Here is a 22,302-nt window from a genome sequence, read left to right as displayed (position 1 = left end):
GCAGATGAAATTTCGGTTGAACAATGAAGAAGTGACCTTCAACATTTGTAGGTCCATGAGGCAGAGGGGTGAGCTCCAATCTGTATCTTCTATATCCTACAAAGAAATGATTAAGAAGTACCATGACATAAAAATTGAAAAATGAGAGTTTATGGTTGAGGATTTGGTGCTTTTATAAAATTCTAGGTTGCGCTTGTTTCCGGGCAAGCTCAAGTCCAAATGGACTGACCCTTTTTTGATTACACAACTATTCCCTCATGGAGCAGTTTAGTTTAAAACCAAGGAGGGTGTGCGATTTAAGGTGAATGGACAATGAATAAAAATCTATTTCGGGCATGCTGAATCGATGAATGAAGTGATCGAGACATACCATCTGGATGAAGTATGAGTAATCAAGTGTCTTCAGTCGTGCTGCGACGTTAAATCAGGCGCTGGTTAGGAGGCAACCCAATACGTATCCTCTAACCCAACTATAGTTTTCTTTCTAGTAATGGTAGCATTTTCTATTAATGGGTTTTAAATTTGCAGGTAGCACATCACCAGGAAATTCTGTAGAAAATCACTCCGCAACATTCACTGACGGATACATTGATGGGTTGTCACGCTTGCGACGGACCGTCACATAAATCCGTCATTCCAGGTACGTTTATCATTTATTTTCTAAGCGTCCTTTGACGGACATTTACGACGGACTATCATACCTACGACGGTCCGTCCTGCACTACCGTCATGATTGTTAGAGACCCTTGTCCTAAGGGTCTCCATTTTTTTTCTAAGTATCCACTAACGGATATCTATGATGGACTGTCGTACCCTCGACGGTCCCTCCTGCACAATCATCATGACGGTCAGAGACCCCTCCCCTAAGGGTCTTCATACTTTTTCTAAGTGCCCCATGACGGACATCGACGACGGTCCATCCTTCTTATCTGTCATAACTGTCAGAGACTTTCCTTCTAATGGTCTCCAAATAAACATTTTAAAAGTAAGATATGACGGACCCCACGACAGTTCGTCATACTTACGACGGGCCGTCACCTGTTTCGTTCGTGTTTCACTGCTACTACAGAGATGTGGAGACAGCGGGAGGCACATACTTGATAAAGCTGTTGCTGATGAGGACACTACTGAGGATGTCCAGACTACATAGGTAGTAGGTTTCGGGGAACTGGACCCACCAGCTTGCTGATTGACGGCGCTTTGCGCCTCAGGTTTGCTTCACCTACAACTCTCGTATTTCAGTTTTTTTATGCATTGGGGACAATTGCATATTTTTTTGTTGGGGGTGAGGTAAATGGAAAGTGAGTGCTAGGGTGAAGTCTGAGTAGCCCAATTCACGATCCTCTTTTGGGGTTTTCTTGCCTATGTTCTTTTCCCCCCCAAAGACTGATTACTTTTATTGTTGAACTAGCATGTTACATCTTGCGTACATAGTATAACTCTGAAGAATGATGTCTAATACAAATATGATATACCGATATGAAAATGATGCATGACTAGGCATAGTAATTGATAATTGTCTGGCTCTACATGACATACAGATACACTACTGCATGACCTTGAATCTAAGACTCGAACTAGGTGTCTAATAATCTGGAAATGTAATGAATGTCAAGTGAGTGTGAGGAAAATTCGAAGGATCCACCATTGAGACTAAGCTAAAACTTGCCTGGTTAGTCTTGCTAAAAGTAAGCCAAAATGAACAATTACGAAAGGATCACAGGCATTTGTTTGAAATAGTCAATCTTGAGCCCAAATAAAAAATAAAAAAAACCAAATGAAGTTAATCGCGTATTGATTCCAATGATTTAAGCCTAAAAACAGATCTTTCTTTTTCACGCCAACTGATCTTCCCTGGGAATAATGTGTTGGCCCTGGTCCCTCCTTGGACATGTGCATCTCAATTTATGCCAAAAGCATAACTTGAGGGTGGCTAATGCAGAAAACAACCTTGTCGTGGCCCTGACCCAACCGTGGGTATTGTGAACCTTGACTCATGGCAAAGTCATGAGTTGAGGGTGTCTGTTATAAGGAATACTCCGGAAAGTGGGGTTGAAAGAATGAAGAGAAAGAAAGAACAAAACAGAAGTGACTAAAAAAAAGAAGAAGAAAAGTCACCTAGATATAAAGATAAGAAAGGGAAAACAACAAGATAAAAAGAAAATTGAGAAATTGGGCGAAATAAAACAATAAAAAGGTGGTACGTTTAGACGATATGTCAAGGAGCGCAACAAGTCAGTAAAGTATACTTAAATATACCCTACCTGACCCCGAGTTTATGTTACAAGCTAAGAAAGTCCTATCGTTATCCTAAGAGTTGTATGACAAACTTAAAGCAGTGAAAATAAGGGCAAGCTTATGGCAATATGTATGAATGAGTTGTGAATTTGCTCTGAGAGTGAGTGTTGAAAACTAATTCTTATACTCAAACTAAAATCATTGTGTGAAAAATGAGGATGTTTTTTTTGAAGTGAGGACACTAGTTGCAATACAAAAAATATTAGCACCTCGGTGAGAAATTGAAGAGGATAGGTGTCAGTTTGTGGTGAGTCTGTGTCAGGGTCTTATTCCACATCATTCAAGCCTAATAGTGATAACATGCATAAACATGATGAGAATGTTCGGGATTGATAACCAAATGATTGGGAAAGCAAAAATATGGATACTCTTGTACAAATATTTTGTAGTGAGTCATAGTGCGTCGCTTGAGGACAAACAACGAATTTAAGTTTAGGGTGTTGATGTACCACGGTTTCACGGTATTTTTAATGCTTTTTACTTAAGTTTAGTGTGTTTCCAAAAGCCTTTTTGTATTGATTCTTATATAATTTTCTCCTTATTTGCAGGAAATCTGTCCAAAGATGAAAGTGGAAGTTTTAGATCGAGAAATGTAGAAGAGACCACCTACGGAGCTTATGACGGTCCGTAGGTGGCATCGTAGTAAGCTGTTGAAGGAAGATGGGGAAGTCTGACCTAGTGTGGGACTACGGAAGTCCATGATGGACCGTCATAGACACGACGGTCCGTCCTGCTGGTTCGTCGTAATGATCAGAGAGTAGTCTAGTACCCAAATTTCAAGAAGTTAAAGTATTATGGAATGGAGACCCTCGACGGACCGTCGTGCTTCAAACGGTCCGTCATAGCTATTCGTTGAGGGTAATGAAGAAAGCAGAAGAAGAATTTGTCAAGTATGAGACGACACAGGCCATGACGGCCGTCTTGACTACTACGGTCCGTCACGAGGTCCGTCAACTCAGACGCGTTTTGGACAGATTTTCAGTAATTAGATTCCTTCTTTTATTAGGTTTTTTATTTTATTATAAATAATTCAAAAAACCTCATTTTTGGGCGTTAGACTTTTGGGGAGACTTTTTGTTAGTCTTTTTGATAATTTTTAGTTCTCTTGTTAAAGTATTGAAGAAATAATTTCAGTAATTGATACAATTTCTACGGAATTGATTGTTGGTGTTTTGTTGATTAATCAAGTGAATTTCTAGATTTTATTCTTTCTCATTAAAATAAGTGCATGACTTTTTATATTAAATATATGAATAATGTGATTATGACCATGGGTAACTAAACTTCATAACTAGGGCTGTGGGAACCATGGGCGAATAATGAGGTAAAATCTAACTAAAATAGCAATTCTAGAATAATGTCTAGCGTGTATTGATAATTCTTTCGTTTAGAAGTCTTTTTAACGGATGGACAACGTTAGAACTCGTCTTAATGCTACTTGCCGGACCAAGGAGGTATATAATAGGAAAAGAATTATCAACATAGATTTAGTGTACATTATCTAATAGGCTAGTGTCGGTTGGTACGAGCTAATAAGTTAGTCAAATATCAAATACAATGCTTAATATGAGGTAAAGGTAAGGGTAAGTATAGCAACACACGTGGCCGGACTAAGGTGCGGAGTGATATTTTCTAGATGCCGGACCAAGGATTTAGAGATACATAACTTATAACTTTACATGCAAGATGTTATGAAAGAATTGTGATAGTTAGAATTATCAAGTTAGGAACCTGTGAGGAACACTTAAGCCCTAGTTAATTTTTTTAATTGATTAAGCTCCAAGATTTTAATCTATTAGTTGTTTACTTTAATTTAGTTAATTATTTTTATTAATTTAGAAATAAAATCCATTTTTTTTCTTTTGGTTTTAGGGAAATAGTTGATTAAATAATAGTAATAATAAAATAAAGTTAAGTCTGAACTATTTTCCTCGTGGGATCGACTCCAATCTCATTAGTTGGGTTCTTTACTTGATAAGATCGCTTTACTTCTTATTTGAGAAGTAAGTCGGAGCGTATAGCTGTCTTTTCAGGACAAGTTAAAGCGGAAATATATGACTTTTTCATTGTACATCCACAACACCAGTAAGCAAAATATAGACCATAAATGGATTTTATGGTACCATTAATGAATATACTTTCAAAATCATGAAGGCTATTAATTCATTCATTTGTTGACCATGATCTTCCTTGCATTGTGTAGGAATGTTCCAGTATCTTTTACTTTACACTACCCTGAATTCTAAAGTCCCTTGTAACCCCTAAAGAACTATTTTTAATAGTTTTGCAACTACCCATATAATTTTCATTGACCAAATCAGGGTCAATGAAGTCCCTTACAATAAAAAAAGGCAATACCTACTATATAATCTAGTTTGAAGTCTAAAAGTAAAAAAAATTGCTGAATATTCTAAAGGGTCATATACACTTTTTTAAAACCAAAAGGACAAAATCACTCATGACGAAGGGATTTTCCTCTGACAAAATATTGATGTCATTACTCTATTAAATATATATATATATATATATATATATATATGTATGTATGTATGTATGTATACATATATATATATATATATGTATGTATGTATGTATGTATACTTATACATATATATACACATATATATACGTATATATATACATATATATACACATATATATACGTATATATATACATATATATACGTATATATATACGTATATATATACATATATATACGTATATATATACATATATATATGTATGTATGTATGTATGTATGTATGTATGTATGTATATATATATATATCTTTATATGTCAAAATTTAGAATATTTTATTTGTTAATTTTAAAATTACATTTTTACATGTAATTAGTTACGTTCATTAAAATTTTTTAATATTCATTTTATTTGTTACATTTATTAATATTTATGTCGACATTTATTATAGCCTAAATTTATTCAAATACGAAAGAATTTAGGGACTCTATTCATATAATTTTGGGCCCATTTCGTGTTTTTCTATTTAAGTTATTAACTAGTTCAAAAAGTTGGTGGGTGAATAAGATTTTCAGGGGTTATTTTTCAGATTTTCTATTGATTATATTATTCATTAGTTTCTGATGACAAGTTTACTGGAGTTTCACCGGATTCCGACGAGTCTATCCCTAAAATACCCTAGTTTCTCTAACCCGTTCCTTTCTCCATTTTTCCGGTGGAAATTTAACCCAAACCCCGACCAAAAAACCCATGAAAATCCCAAACCCAGATCAACTACGTCCGAAAAACACGCCTGAAACACCACCAAAGAGCGATCTCCCCTTCTTCCAAAACCCCATCCTTTTTTTAGCCAAATTGTCGCCTCCATCTCTCTTAGAGCTCCGGCGAAACCTGACCCACCTCCCTAATTTCGCTTCTCTTTTCTCCAACAACAACCAAGCAGCCATTTATGGAGACCCCAAAATAGTCCTAAACCCGCGGAAACAACCACCAAACCCCCCTGTTGTGATGAAAATATTAAACCAAAAATCTAATAATAAAGAACACCGAGTTTAACATGGAAAAACCCTTCAAATTGAAGATAGGTACCACAGGATCGACAAGATCAGAAAAGTGCTTCACTATTCCAATAAGAAAGTTACATATATTCTTCTAATGGCTGCACAACAAGTGCCAAAAGAGAACAAACAATAGCTACACCAACAAAAGATAAGTAAAAAGAAACACCACCCAAACCCAGCTTCTATTCGGGACCTAAAACAGAATCTTGCTGATCTCTAAATCCGATCTTCACCGTTCAAATAAACAACCAAGATGTCAGAAACACTCAGTCTAAATTTAATCCCGATCCAACGGTTAGTTATATGAAAATTACGGTCTGAACATTGCTGGTCGGAGAAAAAGACTACAACAAAAGAACCTTTTTCTTCACTCTTTTCTATTGTTGAAAGCTCTCTAAAAAAACCTCTCTTATGTTCTAATATCTTTCAAAGAAAATACCAATGAGCAATTTATTATTCTCTCAAGACCATCATCTATTTATTGAGTTGAACTTTTCCTTACAAAGCCAAAACCAACTAAAAATAGGATTACAATTTCAATCCTTTTCCTAGTAGAATTGAAAACCAAATAAAGAGAATAATTTCAATTCTTTTCCAAGTAGGATTAGGATATGGACCTTTTGCTGGGACATGGGCAATAGCTCACCAATCTCCCCTTCCATCCAAGGGGCCAAATGGACTTTAAGTGAAGTAACTTTTGACAGGCTTCTGACCTGCCACAATTCTACAAAACTCATATTTGTCTACGATGAGTTCTTTCCACTTATATCTATGAGTATCTAACATGACTTCATCATAACCTTCAGGTTCTCCCATGTTAGTTAATAGAATATACTTATCATGAGAATAATGTGTTGAGCTTCACTTCTCTTTAGTAGATATTCTACAAGAGGTTTCTGGATCATTCGAAGTGATCATCTCACCATGAGTTGGTTGATTGTCAACCACAACATCATTAGTAGGAACAATTATATGTTCTAAACTCTGATCATTATCTGGATCATTACCTTGGGTTCCCTCATGTGCAGAAGATATATCAATAGTAGGAACTGGATCAACATCAACTAAGCTCTCATCAGCATGAGAATCTCGTTTCTCAATCTTGTCAATATCATCAATAATTTTTGATCTTCAAAGAACGCAACATCATGACTTCTAATGATCTTCTTATCAATTGGATCATAAAAGCGATATCCAAACTCGTCTTGACCATAAGCAATTCAGACGCACTACTTAGTTTTAACATCCAATTTCGACCTCTCATCTTTTGGAACATGCACACAAACTTTATACCCGAATACTTTCAAGTGATCATAGGAGACATCCTTATCAAACCAAATTTTGTTTGGAATATCACCACCCAAAGCAACAACAGGAGACAAATTGATAACATAAGAAATAAAGTTCTTCAGCCCAAAACGAATTTGGAATTTTAGCCTCTGAAAGCACGCATCTAACTCTCTCAACTAAAGTTTTGTTTATCCTTTCTGCCAAACTATTTAATTGAGAAGTCTTTGGAGAAGACTTCTGATGATGAATTTCTTGCGATTTGCAGTAGTTATCAAAGGGACCAATATACTCACCACCATTATCAGTGCAAACACATTTTAATTTCTTTCCCATTTGTGCCTCAGATAAGGCTTGAAACTGTTTAAACACATCAAGCACTTGATCTTTTGATTTTAAAGGATATACCCAAATTTTGTGAGAACAATCATCAATGAAAGTAGAAAAGTAAAGTGCACCACTTTTTGACATCACTTTAAAAGAACTACGCAAATCTGAGTGTACTAGCTCCAATAGCTCAGACTTTCTTAAAGGAGGATGACTGTGAAAAGAAACTCTTTTCTGTTTCCCTGCTAAGCAATGAACACATCTTTTCACCTTTGCTTATTTCATACCAGTAAGCAAATTCTTCTTAGCCAAATAGGTGATCCCCTTCTCGTTCATATGACTAAGCCTCTTGTGCCACATTTCTGATAAAGCCTCGCTCTCCACCAAATTTATAGAGTGACCATGAATCAATCCTTTTGTCACATATAAATTTGAATGTTTTCTTCATCGAGCTAAAATCAATGAGCCTTTGGTTAGCTTCTATTGTACATTGAACAAGTCATTATGATAGCCATCATCATCAAGTTGTCCTCCATACATCAAATTTAAGGGAATGTCTGGAGCATGCTTGACATTCTGAAGGACAAACATTGATCCAGTATTGGTTTTGAAATAAACAATGCCAATACTGAACACCTTAACCTCACTAGCATTACCCATCTTTAAAACCTTAGAGTTACAGAAGTATAAGATGAAAATAAGTCTTTTCTTGGTGCTACATGTGATGTTACTCCAGAATATACTATCCAACTTGTATCATACAAAATTGATGATGTATTTATCACAAGCAAAGAGAAGGTCATCTTGGACAACAACAACAACATTATTTTCATTGTTTTCTTCATTTATCCATTCTTTAAGATCTTGCTTCAATTGTTTATAAAATTTTTTAATATGTCCTTTCTTTCCACGATGATAACATATAATATTTGGATTCTTGAATTTTTACTTGCTTCTGCTTTTACCTCTAGTCCTGGGATCTCTTGTCTTATGTTTCTCTCGATCTTCTGTATATAGAACATCTAAATGTGAAGATATGTCTTGAGATTTTCTTCTAACCTATTCATTCAACACACCACTCTTTGCACATTCCGTAGTCACCTTTCCACTAGTGACAGAATTTTTTAAAGGAACACGAAGAGTTTTCCATGAATCCGGTAGAGTATTAAAATTCCAAAGTCCTTGTATTTCATCATCAAAATTAATACCCATTCCTGATAGATGATTAAGAATACCTGAAAATCATTTATATGATCAAGAATAACACTTCCCTTGTATTTAAAGGTCATCAATTGCTTTAACAAGAACAAGTTATTATTGCAGTTTTTGAAGCGTAAAACGTCTTTTACATTTCCCACAATGTTCTCGCATTTTTCTCATTCACAATATGGTTGCGAACATTACATTCAACCCGTCGTCTTATATATCCACATACTTATTGGTGCTCAAATTTCCAATTTTCATCGGTCACATCTCGGGTTTATGAGTAGAAAAAACCTGAAGATGCATCTTCTTCACGAACAACAGATCTTTCATCTTGTTTTTCTATATATTGTAGTTTCTTCCATTTTCACATACCATATTGATTATATTCCCCTCCATCTATATAACCTTAGCTCTTATAATAGTTGTTGTGACGAATAGATGAAACAAAAAATCTAACAATAAAGAACACCAAATTTTAACATGAAAAAATTCTTCAAACCGAAGGTAACCACCACGGGATCGACAAGATCTGAATTGGTTCACTATAAAAATAAGAAGGTTACAAATATTCTTCTAATGGATACACAAAAAGTTCTAAAAGAGAACAAACAATAGCTACACCAACAAAAGCTAAATAGAAAGAAACACCACCTAAATCCATCTTCTATTCGGGACCTAAAACTGGATCTTTCTGACGTATGAATCCGATCTACACCTTTAAAATTAACCACCAAGATGTCAGAAACACTCGGTCAAAATTTCAGCCCGATCCAACGGTTAGCTAATCGAGAAACACGATCTGAACGTTACTGGTTGGAGAAAAAGACAGCAGCAAAAGAACCTTTTTCTTCTCTCTTTTCTCCTTTTGAAAGTTCTCTCCAAAAACCTCTCTTATGTTCTAATGTCTTTCAAAGACAATACCAATGAGAAAATGATTATTCTCTCAAGACCATCCTCTATTTATAGAGTTGTGCTTTTCCTAACAAAGCCAAAAGCTGCTACAAATAGGATTACAATGTCAATCCTTTTCCTAATAGAATTGGAAACCAAATAAAGAAAATAATTTCAATCCTTTTCCAAGTAGGATTAGGCCATGGGTTTTTGGATGGAACATCGGCACCTCCTTCCGTTTTCTCCTTTTTCCGGCGACGAACAGCCCTCGAAACTCAACCAATAACCACCAAACCCTTTCATCTCCGCCATCACCAGCAAGGTTGTGAACTCCAAGCGAAACCAACCCAAAGCCCTGGCCCAAAACATTACTGGAAAACCTTCCAAAAGCCCCACCACAAACCAGCGAACAACCAGTCACCAAAAAAACCCCATCCCCTTTTCCCTTTGCATTTTTTTTTCATTTTCTTTGCAGGTGAATGAATCATCAAGCTATTAGCTCCAAAAAAACCAGCGATCTTTGAGGCTTATAGACGGAAAATAACCAACTCTGGCAAAATCGAGACCCCAAAGAGATCTCCGTCATCCTCTTTTACCAAGGTGTTCTTGTATACTTATTCTCTTTCTTTTTTGTTTAGATTTTTGGGTCTGTTCATTTTTATATGTTAATATTGTTTCATTTAAAAATCTGTTGGCTTAGTGTTTTGATTTAATTTATTTTAACTTAGTTTTTGACCATTCAAAATGTTTCTAATCTTATTTAAAGATTTTGGTGCTATTGTCTCCTCATTATTGCATTTGATTTGTTTAGAAATTTGGCCTAATGAACTCTATATTATGTGTTTGTAGTTGATTATGGTGTCTTCTTTATTATTATAATTTTATTTCTCTTTTTTTAATCCTTGTTTTTGCCATTAGTCATGTTATTTTGAATGTTATTTTGAGTATGTTTATTCACTGTTAGATTATTGTTTCACTTCGTTTTGACTTTATTAGTTACTTTGATTATTCACCGTTGGTGCTTGGCTAATATTATTTTGGTATTATTATTATTTGCTATAGTTAATAAGCAAATATTGTTTGTTGCTGCCTGTATTTTGTTATTAGTTAATGTTGCTTATTTTATTTAAAATTATATTGACGTTGTCATTTTATTTTTCCTTTGTTGTCAAGCTTCATGTTTAGTTTATCATCGATTTTCTTTCTCATGTCCTCGATATTGTAATTCTTGAATATTAGCTAATTCTTATAACTTAAATATTGGCTAATGAAAAAATCTCTCCGTCGATTTTTGAGGCCTTTCCAATATTAAAAGACGGAAATATAGTTTAAGTTCATATAATTTATTTTGTTAAAATGACCAATGAGAAAATCTCTAAGTCGGTTTTGGAGGCCTTCGCACTTTGAAAAACGAAAATTTTAGTTTAAGTTTATGCTTTTATGTGTTAAATAGGCCGATGAGAAAATATCTCCGTCGATTTTGGAGGTCTCCCCAATGAGTAGAATATGGAATTTAGTTTAAGTTTATATTTTTATATGTTAAAATAGACTGATGAAGAAATTACTGTTGATTTTTAAGGTCTCCCATGTTTATAAGACGAGTTTTTATTTTTAAGTTATTATTCTAGTTATTCATTTTTATTTATATTTATTTAATACTAACTCTTTTACTAAGTGTCTTTACAGGTATACCGAGTTGCTTCCATCAAAGCTGTTCAAATTATAATTTTATTTACTATTGTGTATATTATTGTCGATAGGGAAACTTAGGTCGTTTCTTATTATCGTCTTATTTTATTATTTGTGTTTATGCATGCCTATTATACTTGTTTATAGTTTTAGTTCCTACTCAAATTTGAAAAAATGAATTCTGTCGGTACCCATAATTGTGGATTTTGAAGGGTGCCTAACACCTTCCCTTTGAAATCATTTGAATCCCTTACCTAGAACTAATGATTTCGTAGATATTAATTGGTTTCCTAGTTTTTTTCTAAAACTAGGTGGCAAGTCCTTTAGGCACACCTTCCCTTTGAAATCATTTGAATCCCTTACCTAGAACTAATGGTTTCGTAGATATTAATTGGTTTCCTAGTTTTTTTCTAAAATTAGGTGGCAAGTCCTTTAAAATTCGTTCATTAGTTAAATTCTTTAAAAATTGAATTAATTGATTATTTTTCAAGTCACTACGATGTTTCACCCTATTTGAATAGAGTAGGGATAACAATTTCATGTAATCAACTGATCATCAAAGTATACCAAGATTATTACCATGCTAGATCCACTCCTTTTAGTAAGCAAATAATAAACTAGGTGAAGAAAGCATGTGTCAGCTTGACATTCCATTGTCTTGATGATTGTGTAAGTCCATAGAGTGACTTAACAAGTTTATAAATAAAATGTTTATTCTTTCCCTGACCACAAGATCCCTTAGGCAGTTCCATATATACATCCTAAGACAAATCACTCTATAGAAAAACATTGAATACATCCATATGAAAAATCTTCCAGTTCTTAGTAGCAGCTAAGACTATGATTGACCTTACAATCACCATTTCCATTACAGGTGAAAGGGTTTCTTGATAGTCAATTTCCTTAGTTTGACTATAACCTTAAGCTATTAATCTTACTTTGAATCTATCAATCTCATCATAAGCCTTTAATGTTTGAATGTCTTGTTGCAAGACCCGTATCTACCTTGCATTGTTTATTGCTTCTTCATAGTTCCTAGGTTCAGTCTCATGGAAAACTGACACAAATAAACCTTATATTGAGGAAATACATCATCATAAGGCACATATTTGATCTAAGAGTAAAGATGAGATGACTTAAACCCTTGAGTAATATAGTCTTTCATCCACATGGGGGGATGAGAAACATTGGAAGACTGTCTACTTCCTCCTGCCTGGGCTATTTCATCAACATCTATATGAACCTCATTTTTTTATTTTCTTCAGCTATATCTGGTTGATCATGGATAATATTTTCCACATAAGAATAAATATTCTCACAATATTCAACATCCAGATTTACCAAGTTTTTTTCTATGGGCATAGGTGTCTTATCAAGTTCATCATCAATCATGGGATGATTTTATGTTGGTCATCTTATAAAAGGTAAAACATACTCCTTGAAAAAAACATCTATATTCACCAAGACTTTTACTAAGACATATTGTACATAACATAACCCTTTTGAGTTGTTAAGTATCCCATTATAATACATGCGTCAACTCTAGGAGTGAACTGATAAGGCTTAACAATTCTAGTTGCATATCATAGATATCCTATTGTCCTAAGGTGATCAATATTTGCCTTATGGCCATTGAAAAGGAGTTTTTCCCTTCAAAACTTTAGTAGGTAATTTGTTAATCAGATAAACAACCACTAATATACACTCTTCCCAAAATCTGATGGGAATAGCACCTTGAAATCTTAGTGCCATTTCTACCTCAAGTATGTGCTGGTGCTTTCTCTCCACCACTCCATTTTGTTGTGGAGTGTTTGGATATATACTATCATTAATAATACCATGAGACTTAAAAAAAATATTGCATTCAGTATTAAAGAACTTTGTGCCATTATTGATCTTATCCTTTTCACATGCTTGTTAAATTAAGTTTGAACTAAAGAAAAAAAAAGACTTTAGACTCGGAAGATATCACTCTTTATTCTCAATAGATACAATCATGTTATTCTTGAATTATCATCAACAATTGTAAGGAATATCTACAACCATTAGGAGTAGAAGCCCTATATTGCCCCAAACATTTAAGTGAAGAAAGTCAAAAACCCCAACAACTTTAGATATACTTGTGTGAAGAGGAAATCTGGTTTGCTTTGCAAGGGGACATATTGAATATTTATTACATGCAATAATGTCCTTATTCTCTTTTCCTAGAGTTCCATATTTCAAGACCTTTATTGAAGGGTGTCCTAGATTGTAGTGAAAAAGGAGCTTGTATGCATTTGAGTGTTGTGTAAGGGACACCATTTCATCATTCCTTTCTCTCTACATGGTTTTTGAACAGGGAAGTAGTAGAGTCCATCAATTTTCTTACAAATTCTATTCACTTTCCCATTAGAAAGGTCCTGAAGAACAAAAAACTCAGGAAAGAAGTTAACTGAGCATTTCTATTTTTTTGTAATATGTGATACTGAAATAAAATCATGCTTGAATGCAGGTACCGACAAAAAATTGCCATCAGTAGTCTCACATTTATCAACATAAGACACTGAAGTAGATGCACCACTAGGTAAATACACCCTCCTGCCTAGACAACTAGGTGCAAATATCAATTTATTGAGCATAGATGTTATATGGCATGTAGCACCTGAATCCGTTATCCATCTATCTCCCTTTTCCGTTTCTCTAGTTGTAAATGATAATGTTTTGGTTTTTGAATTTGTTGATTGATCCTACTTCCTCCTTGTCCATCATGTGCTTATACTTGTGATACATGTTCTTCTCTTGGAGAAAAGGGCCAAATGCATCATAAAATTATCATATTTGGTAGCATTTGCATGATTTTCCATGTCTTGTTTGTTATTTTGCTGAACTTTATTTGCTGGTGGTTTCAAATTCTTCTTGAACTCCTAGTAACAAGGTGTCCAATTAACCTGAAACAGTTCTTCTTGATGTGGCCTTGCAATTTACAGTGATCACATAATTGATCCCAATTCTGTTTTTTAATCCTAAATTTCCTTTGGGAATTAACTTTCCCTGCATATAATGCACTTGGATCTAAAATTCATTTCCCTCCACACAAAAAATTGGATCTGGATATAAAATACCCCCACTGCGTGTGAACTTGGCCTTCATACGTTGGTCGTTATCTGCCATCAACATAGAACATGCCTTTCAAACATTAGGTAGAGGATTCATCATCAGGATATCACTTCAGGCATGACCATACACTTCATTCAATCCCATAAAATATCAAATATTCTCATATAAGCTAGGTAATCAACATAAGTTCTAGATTTATCACATTTGCATGATAGTGGAGAAACCAGCGCATCAAACTCATCCCTTAAAAATCTCAATTTTGAGAAATATGTTGAAATTGTCGAATTACCTTGATGAATCGTGTAGATCTCCTTGTACAGTTGATATCCTTCAACCTTATAAAGTCTCTCTTTCATATCTGTCCACACAATGATTGCATTTTTAGCTATAGAAATCGCACCGAGCAGCTCCGTTGATAAAGCATTCATGTTCCAAGAAAGTACAAAAGCATTGAATTTCTCTAGTTACTCTTATCGTTCATCTTTGTAAGCAATCTCCTTGCAAGTCCCCAACACAATCCCCAACTTACTCTTGTCTCAAAGGTTCATCAACATGGATCTGCTCCACAAAGAGATTCTTATCACAGTAAGTTGCATACTGATGAGCACACTAGCAGGAGTGTAAATAATGAATATGAAGTGGATTCCATCGACAACATTGATAGTTTCAACTGTAAATGTTTGTGATGCACCAATGGTGGAAGCTTTAACATCTCCCATCTCTCTAGTTCATCAATTATTGTATTGAACTGATTAGTTTAGAGCTCTGATACCATGCAGATTTTACTAGGGAGATTAAGATGGAAACTGAAACTTTAATTCATCAGAATTAACTGTATATCAGCTACCTTACATGTATATATGTACAACTTCTAGATTCAACTGATCTCTGGCAAGTTTAACTAACTACATAACAACCTAAGAAACTTTTTAACCAACTTAACATAAAGCTAATTATCTTGAATAACTAAATGAATTAATCAACTTATTAATTAACAAATTCTAATATAGATAAGTGAAAAAGTATATTTGTTTGAGAAAATAGAGATTTTTTTCTGCCTTGTCAACGATTTAATACTTTTAATAAAATTGCTGCCAAGGCACTGTCATTTTTTTTTTAAAAATTATAATAAAATAGGTGTTGTTTTCTTTTATTAAAATCGCTACTTGGGGAGTATTTTCATGAAAAATAATATTTTATTATAACTTCAATTTTTTTTCGAGAAAAATGCTGCCCCTACAATGATATAAGGAAAAAAAAAAGAAGAAAAACAAGTTTTGGATACAATTGTTTCTAGGACATTGATTTTTATTTTATTAGAGTAACGACATTAGTATTGTGTCAGAGGAAAGCGTTTTGTCAAAGTGATTTTTCCCTATTGATTTTTTAAAAAAAAATTGATGTGCCCTTTTGAAATTTTTGGTATGTTTTTTGTTTTTTGCATTTTGGCTCTTTACTCCTATATAATCTATGAAAGTAATCAAAATCTTGTCTTGGAATTAACTACTCTAAGAAATTAGATTCTACCAATTGAAGAACTGTATATGAAACTTTTTGAAAGGAATAAGTTTTTTTTTGTTGTAGCATCAACAACTTATTCGTGACTCTTCATGTATAACTAGAAATTTTCTTGAAGATAAATTCTTTGAATGTGTCCAAACTCCAAAAGTTTGATGTGGTGTTGTTTGTATAAGAGTAAATCGTCTCCTTCTAGCGCTATAATGCAAGTTATTTAAAATAATTTTTTTGGCCTGGAGACTTTTATTGAAAAAACTGTTGTCCATACCACTAAAATGACCCATGGCCCATGGCCCGATAATAACAAAAATACAGAATACCTAATTTGGTCCTCTCTACTAATCCTTGGTGAGTACACAATACTCTTTCTACCTCATTTTCTTCTTCTCTTCTCCCTGCATGATCTTTGAATGATATCCCTTTCTTTTGTTGTTTTTCTGAAATGTAGATTTGGTGATGTATCTTTCCCTTGAAACATTCTAAAGCTCCATCGGTAATGTCCGATCCACCCGTCTCTGTGTTTATTTGATGTAACTTTGTGGTAGCTAGGGTAAAGTATAATATTTATATCTTGACCTACCCCCATTAACACAATGATTGCATTGTCAATATCTGGAGTAGTAATATTCTTTCCTTTTCTATCAAGATATGCTTTTGGTATGTTCATTGCTGAATATTGCTTCTCCTTGTTCTGATTCTACATGTTGGTATTTGTGATTTGTCTATATTTATCTGTGTCGTAATGTTGCTTGGTAAATCCGCAAAATTGTTGTACTCCTTTCTTTGTTGTTTTTCCACTACTTCGTTAGCCAATAATTCTGCAACATTATTACCTTCTCTAAATATATGGGTGATGTTTGCATTAAATTGTTGTGATCTCATCTTTATGTTATCTGTTCTCTCCACCAGCTCCAAAGGTATCTTCCATTGCCCTCTTCATTTTCATCACACTTAGTGAGTCTTTTTTGGTTGTTACTTCCATCACCCTGTTCTCCCAACAATACTCCAATTCTTCATAGATTGCCACTGACTATATCTCTGTGTTAGTATTATTTCCAACTTCTGCATCCCTAGCATAGATCAGATTTCTTTGTGAGTTCCTTAGACAAAAGACCTATACACGCAGACCTGGGTTCCCTTTGGATGTTCTTTTAGTGTTGCATTCAAATCTATTTGTGTTTAAGGGTTTCCATATTACACTATGGTAATGCAATTTAGGCTTGTGCCACTTTAGTTTTTTGACAATTTGAAGCCACAAACATGACTCCAAATGTATCCAAGGATATAGAGTTTTCACCAAATTCCAAACCATTCTTGAACTTGCATCACCATCCCTCCAAAAATTGTGTTTCCTCCATGCTTTTTACTATTTCTTCTCTTCCATATTGTCCACATGTTTATTGTTGTCATTGCTCTATTACTCCTTGTAGTTGTGGTGATGATTTGAATTTCCACCAAATAATGATTAATTTTTGTAAATGCATTCATTTTATGTGTATATCTGCAAAATTAGCAAATTTTTCTCCATAGCTTGTTAGCCAAGGAGGCTCTTAGAAAAATATGGGTTGGTGTTTCCTCCCTCTTTTCATCGCAACACCAACATATTGAAACTAGATGAATCTTCACCTATTAAAAACTATCATCGGTAGAAATTCTCCTTTTCCACAACCTCCATAGGAAGAAATTCACCTTAAAAGGAACCCACTTGTTCCAAATATAAACATAGTCATCTCTTATATCCTATTTCGTCCTCATAGTTTGCGATTTCGATTAAACATTAAAAGAGGTTTAACTTGAACTATTTTGGGATTAAGAACTGTTGTTGCTCCAAAACAGGATTCCCAAAAAGATGCTACATTCATTCCAAATAACCCTCTAACCCTCTCCCGATGATCCTTCTGATCACCAAATTCCCTCCCTCCTCTTCTCTTCCCCCCTTCTCCTCCCCCACTGAGAGGTACTGGTGTAGACACATAGTGTCATGGGTGTCCAATTTAAGTCTTTTGACACCACTCGGTTAGGGAACTCTTATGATTGAACCAAAAGACGTAGAAACAACATCATTAGAACATCTTTCACTAGGAAGATAATTCATTGGATTATCCGGGCTCTCTTTGAAACTTCTAAGACGAATGAGAATGTAGTCAAAAGGTAGATGAAAAAGGAAACACTGTCAGAAACCTTCTGTGCTAGTAATTTCAATAATTTCGATCGATACATCAGTATCATTAACGTAAAAGGCAGGAGGAGGCCAATCATCATCATCGCTGAATTGACTTTCGACTCTAGATGGGCCTTCATTTCTGAGAAAATGAGAAATTTCATGCCAAACAAAAGAGGGAGACCAGTATAGACAACCACGTATCAATAGACAACAAAATGTTCTTTTGCTGAAGTAATCAAAAATAGGGCAAAAAATAATTCAATAGACTTTAAAGAACTAAAGAGGGGGAATGTTATCTGCATTAATGGTCTATCGTCCTCCCAAAATGAGGTATTAAAGAGGAGTTTGGTTGGCACTATCGAAGATAGATCAAATCTTTCACCCTCATTGTCACAAATACGGAGATGGGCTACCAATCTATGGAAACTGGTGCACGACCTCAATATATATAAAATGGGAAGGGGTCTCTTTTTTTTCGAGAATGCCTCTAAGATTACGACAAAGCAATTACTTTCTAGCAATTGGTTGTTGAACAAAAGACTACTGAAGCTTCAATGGTGGAACCCGCCGTCGGGCACTTCCAATTTACGAGAAAAACCAAGTTCTATTTAGATTAGGATCGTGGAGACCCCTCTCCACCTATGGGACCATAAAACCTTCAAGGCCATCGGAGACCATTATGGTGGATGGACTGAAACAGAGGAATATATGCCCATCTGGAGCCATCTCAAATGGACAAGAGTCAGAATCCAAGAAATCGGGAGCAAGGTCCTGAAAGAGATCTCCATAAAAAATGTGGAATCACCTTTTCCATGCAAATCTGGAACGAGCTTCCGGCTTTGACAACTATCTGACAAAGATGAATTTTTAATCCCATTACTTAACAATCATTGAACTTTTACTTGGAGGATACAAATATTGGTTGTCTTCCACCTGCACAGTCACCAGTGATAGCACACGCCAATGCTGTGCATGGGAGGTGTCAACACATGACAATGTTGAGTCACACGTGACAATGATAACACATGCTAATGTTGAGTTACATGCGACAACTTACATAGAAACTTTAAATCCTTTGTACTTGCTTAAATTTAATTTTGTAGGCCCAACAAAATTGGGCCCAAAACTTATTTCTAAAATAATGACCCCAACTATAACTCAATTTCAGATGAAGAGCTCTCCTAATACTCTTAATGAACTGGAGAACATTCGAGTGGCCTCAAAATTCCTAGAGTCATATAAAACTTTGGAAGTTTGCTTTGTAGACCCAGGAAATATAGAGAAATCGATTGAAGTAACATTGGAAGGGACCTTGACCTTGTAACTTAAGATTATCCCTTACTCAGGTGAAAAAAATGAGATTAATAACCATTCCAAAGAAATAGTAGAGGGGACAACCATGCATGCACCCATACCAAATGAGTGTAACTTGCAACTATTGTTTGTCCATGACGTTGAATAAGTTACCACCCAGTCTCCTACATCCTTAGAGGATGCTGAGATAGAGGCTCAGACTGGGTAAATTCTCACATTCTTAAACTAAACAATACTTATGGAGTAGCTTTTGAAGGTTTAAAAGATGAAACTCTACCCCTATTCATGAATCTAGATAAAATAAAAGTGGCGCTAAAAAAGAAAGAGAAATATAAGATAATCCCCACCCCAAAAAGTAAGAGACTTACTAAAAATTAATTGAAGAATTTCCAATCCTGTCTCAACCAAGTAGTAGGGATCAGTAGTAGGCGAAAACTCTCAATATCACTTACAAATGAATGAAAACCTAATTCCATGGAATGTGAAGGGACTCAACAATTTAGAAATAGGAATCTTGTTAAGAGTTTGTTAGAAAATTGAAGATAGATGTCTATTGTCTCAAAGAAACAAAGTTAACCTCAGAAGTTGAAGAAGCAGCCAAACAACTATGGCCTTGTAGATGGATAAAATGTAATTTCATCAAAGTTGTGGGAAGCAGTGGGGGGATTCTAATAATGTAAGAACAAAGTTTTGTCAAGGATAATGGTGGAAATAGGGTGACCCTCTATCACCTATGGATTTGTCCATTCTCACAAATATTTTACGTTGTACCACACGGTGTCTATGCTCCATCTATTAGAATTGAAAATTTATTATTTTGGGAGGAAATTGCAACTTGCTGGAAAACATTGTGAAGGTCTTTGGGTAAGTTGTGGAGATTTTAATACAAATAGATTTATGTCAGAAAGAAAAGGGTTCTTCATAATCACTAATGTGTGTCTGACTTCTCTAGATGGATAGAGGACGTGGAACTTCATGAACACCATCTAATTGGGGGTAACTTAATCTACTTTAGAGGCATCAACCATCCTAGTGAAATAGAGTAGACATGTTCCTCTTCTTCTCATAATGGGAAGAAACCTTCAAAAACATACGACAAAGGATTTTTCCAAGTGCTACTTCATACCAAAACCCCATCATGCTAGAATGTTAAAACTCGGAGAAAAGCAAATCAAGTTTTATTTTCAAAAATTGATGTCTTAATATGGAGGGTTTCAGCGAGTTGGTAAACAACTAGAGGAATTACTTTGTACTGGAGGGATGCCCCGACTTCAAATTCAATAGAAATTAAAAATTCTTAAACTCAAAGAGAGGAGTAGAACTACTCCGGGAGAATTAAACAACAAGAAGAAAAATTTTCTTGAAGAATTCGTTGTCATTGACTTAATTCAGAAAAGTAGAAACCTGACTGAAGATGAAATAATGACTGTAGCAACAATCATAGTTAAGCTAAAATATCTGGCTGTTCAAGAGGAATCCATATGGAACAAAAATAAAGAGTACTATGACTAAAAAAAGGTGATAACAATGGAAAGTTCTTCTAGAAATGGAAACAACACATAAGAGATTCAACACCATTGATTGACTGATAGTAGATGGTGAAGAAACTTGAAAACCTAAAGTGATAAAAGAAGCCATGATAGCTTTCTACAAAAATCTGTAATCAGAAGTTAAACCTTGGAGGCCTACTTTAAATTTACAAGGTTGTCCTAAAATCACAAATGAAGAGAATGAATAGCAACCAAGAGCTTTGTCAAAATTAGAATTACTAACATCATCAAGAGTTTTATGTTTGCCGAGAAACTATAAAGGAAGATTTTATGTAGGCCATCCACGAATTCAACTAGATGAATTGTTTGAGAAGTCTATCCTGTTGGTTTCATCATGAGTACTTTTTTAAGTTCACTGGGACACTATAAAGACCGATTTGACGCAGACCATCCTCAAATTCTAGCAGAAGGAATTGTATGAGAAGCTTATGAATGCCACCATCATAGACTTTATTCCAAAGAAGGCAAATGCCAAAGAATTAAAAGACTTCAGACCAATAATATTAATAGAAGGTACTTACAAGCTCATCTCAAAACTTTTAATTATAGATTTAAGTCCTTTATGGGAAACAGGTGGACGAGCATTAATGGTCTTTCTGAAAGGGAGACAAATAATGGATGCATTAATTGTGGCAAATGAACATGTAGATTCAAGAGTGAAGTGAAAAGGATTTTGATCATGTCAACTGGACCTACCTTCTTAGGATCATTAAAGATATGAGTTTTGGGAAAAAATAGCTAAATGGAAATAAATTTTACATATCCCGTGTGAGTTTCTCCCTAATTTTAAGTGGTGACATTGTAGATTTCTTTAAATCACAGAGGGGTCTTAGGAGGGTGAACCCCTCTCACCCTTCCTGTTCTTACTAGTTATTGAGGGTCTCAATCGTATGTTCAGAAAAGCAAACGAAAATGATTAGTTGTGAGAGGTTTTCAAGCTCATTTAAGTAGAGAAAATGGCATGAGAATTTTCCATCTACTGTATGCCGATGACTCACTTTTACTACGTGAAGCAGAGGTGTCAAAAATCAGACACCACAAGGCTATTCTAACCATTTCTGAAGGTATCTCTGGACTCAATGAAAATTGGCACAGGAGCTCCTCTAGCAAGTCAATGAAGTCCTGAATATACAATTTTTGGCTCAGTTTCAATGTTGCTTCCCTACCCACTAATTATCTAAAAATGCCATTTCGAGTAAAAAAATAAGGAACTCAAAGTATAGAGAATAGTATCAGAGAGATGCAACGAGAGGCTATCAAGAAGGAAAAGACAATATTTATTCTTGGGAGGCAGATTGACACTCATAAAATTGGTCATAGATGCACTTCCCATATATATGATGAGTTTGTTTTCTATACCAAACAGAATTTAAAAAAAGATCAACTAAATCAGAAGGAGATTTTTGTGACAGGGGAACAAA

The sequence above is a fragment of the Solanum lycopersicum genome, chromosome 10 (genome assembly GCF_036512215.1).
Source record: "Solanum lycopersicum chromosome 10, SLM_r2.1".
Taxonomy (NCBI): domain Eukaryota; kingdom Viridiplantae; phylum Streptophyta; class Magnoliopsida; order Solanales; family Solanaceae; genus Solanum; species Solanum lycopersicum.
This window is presented reverse-complemented; position numbering follows the sequence as displayed.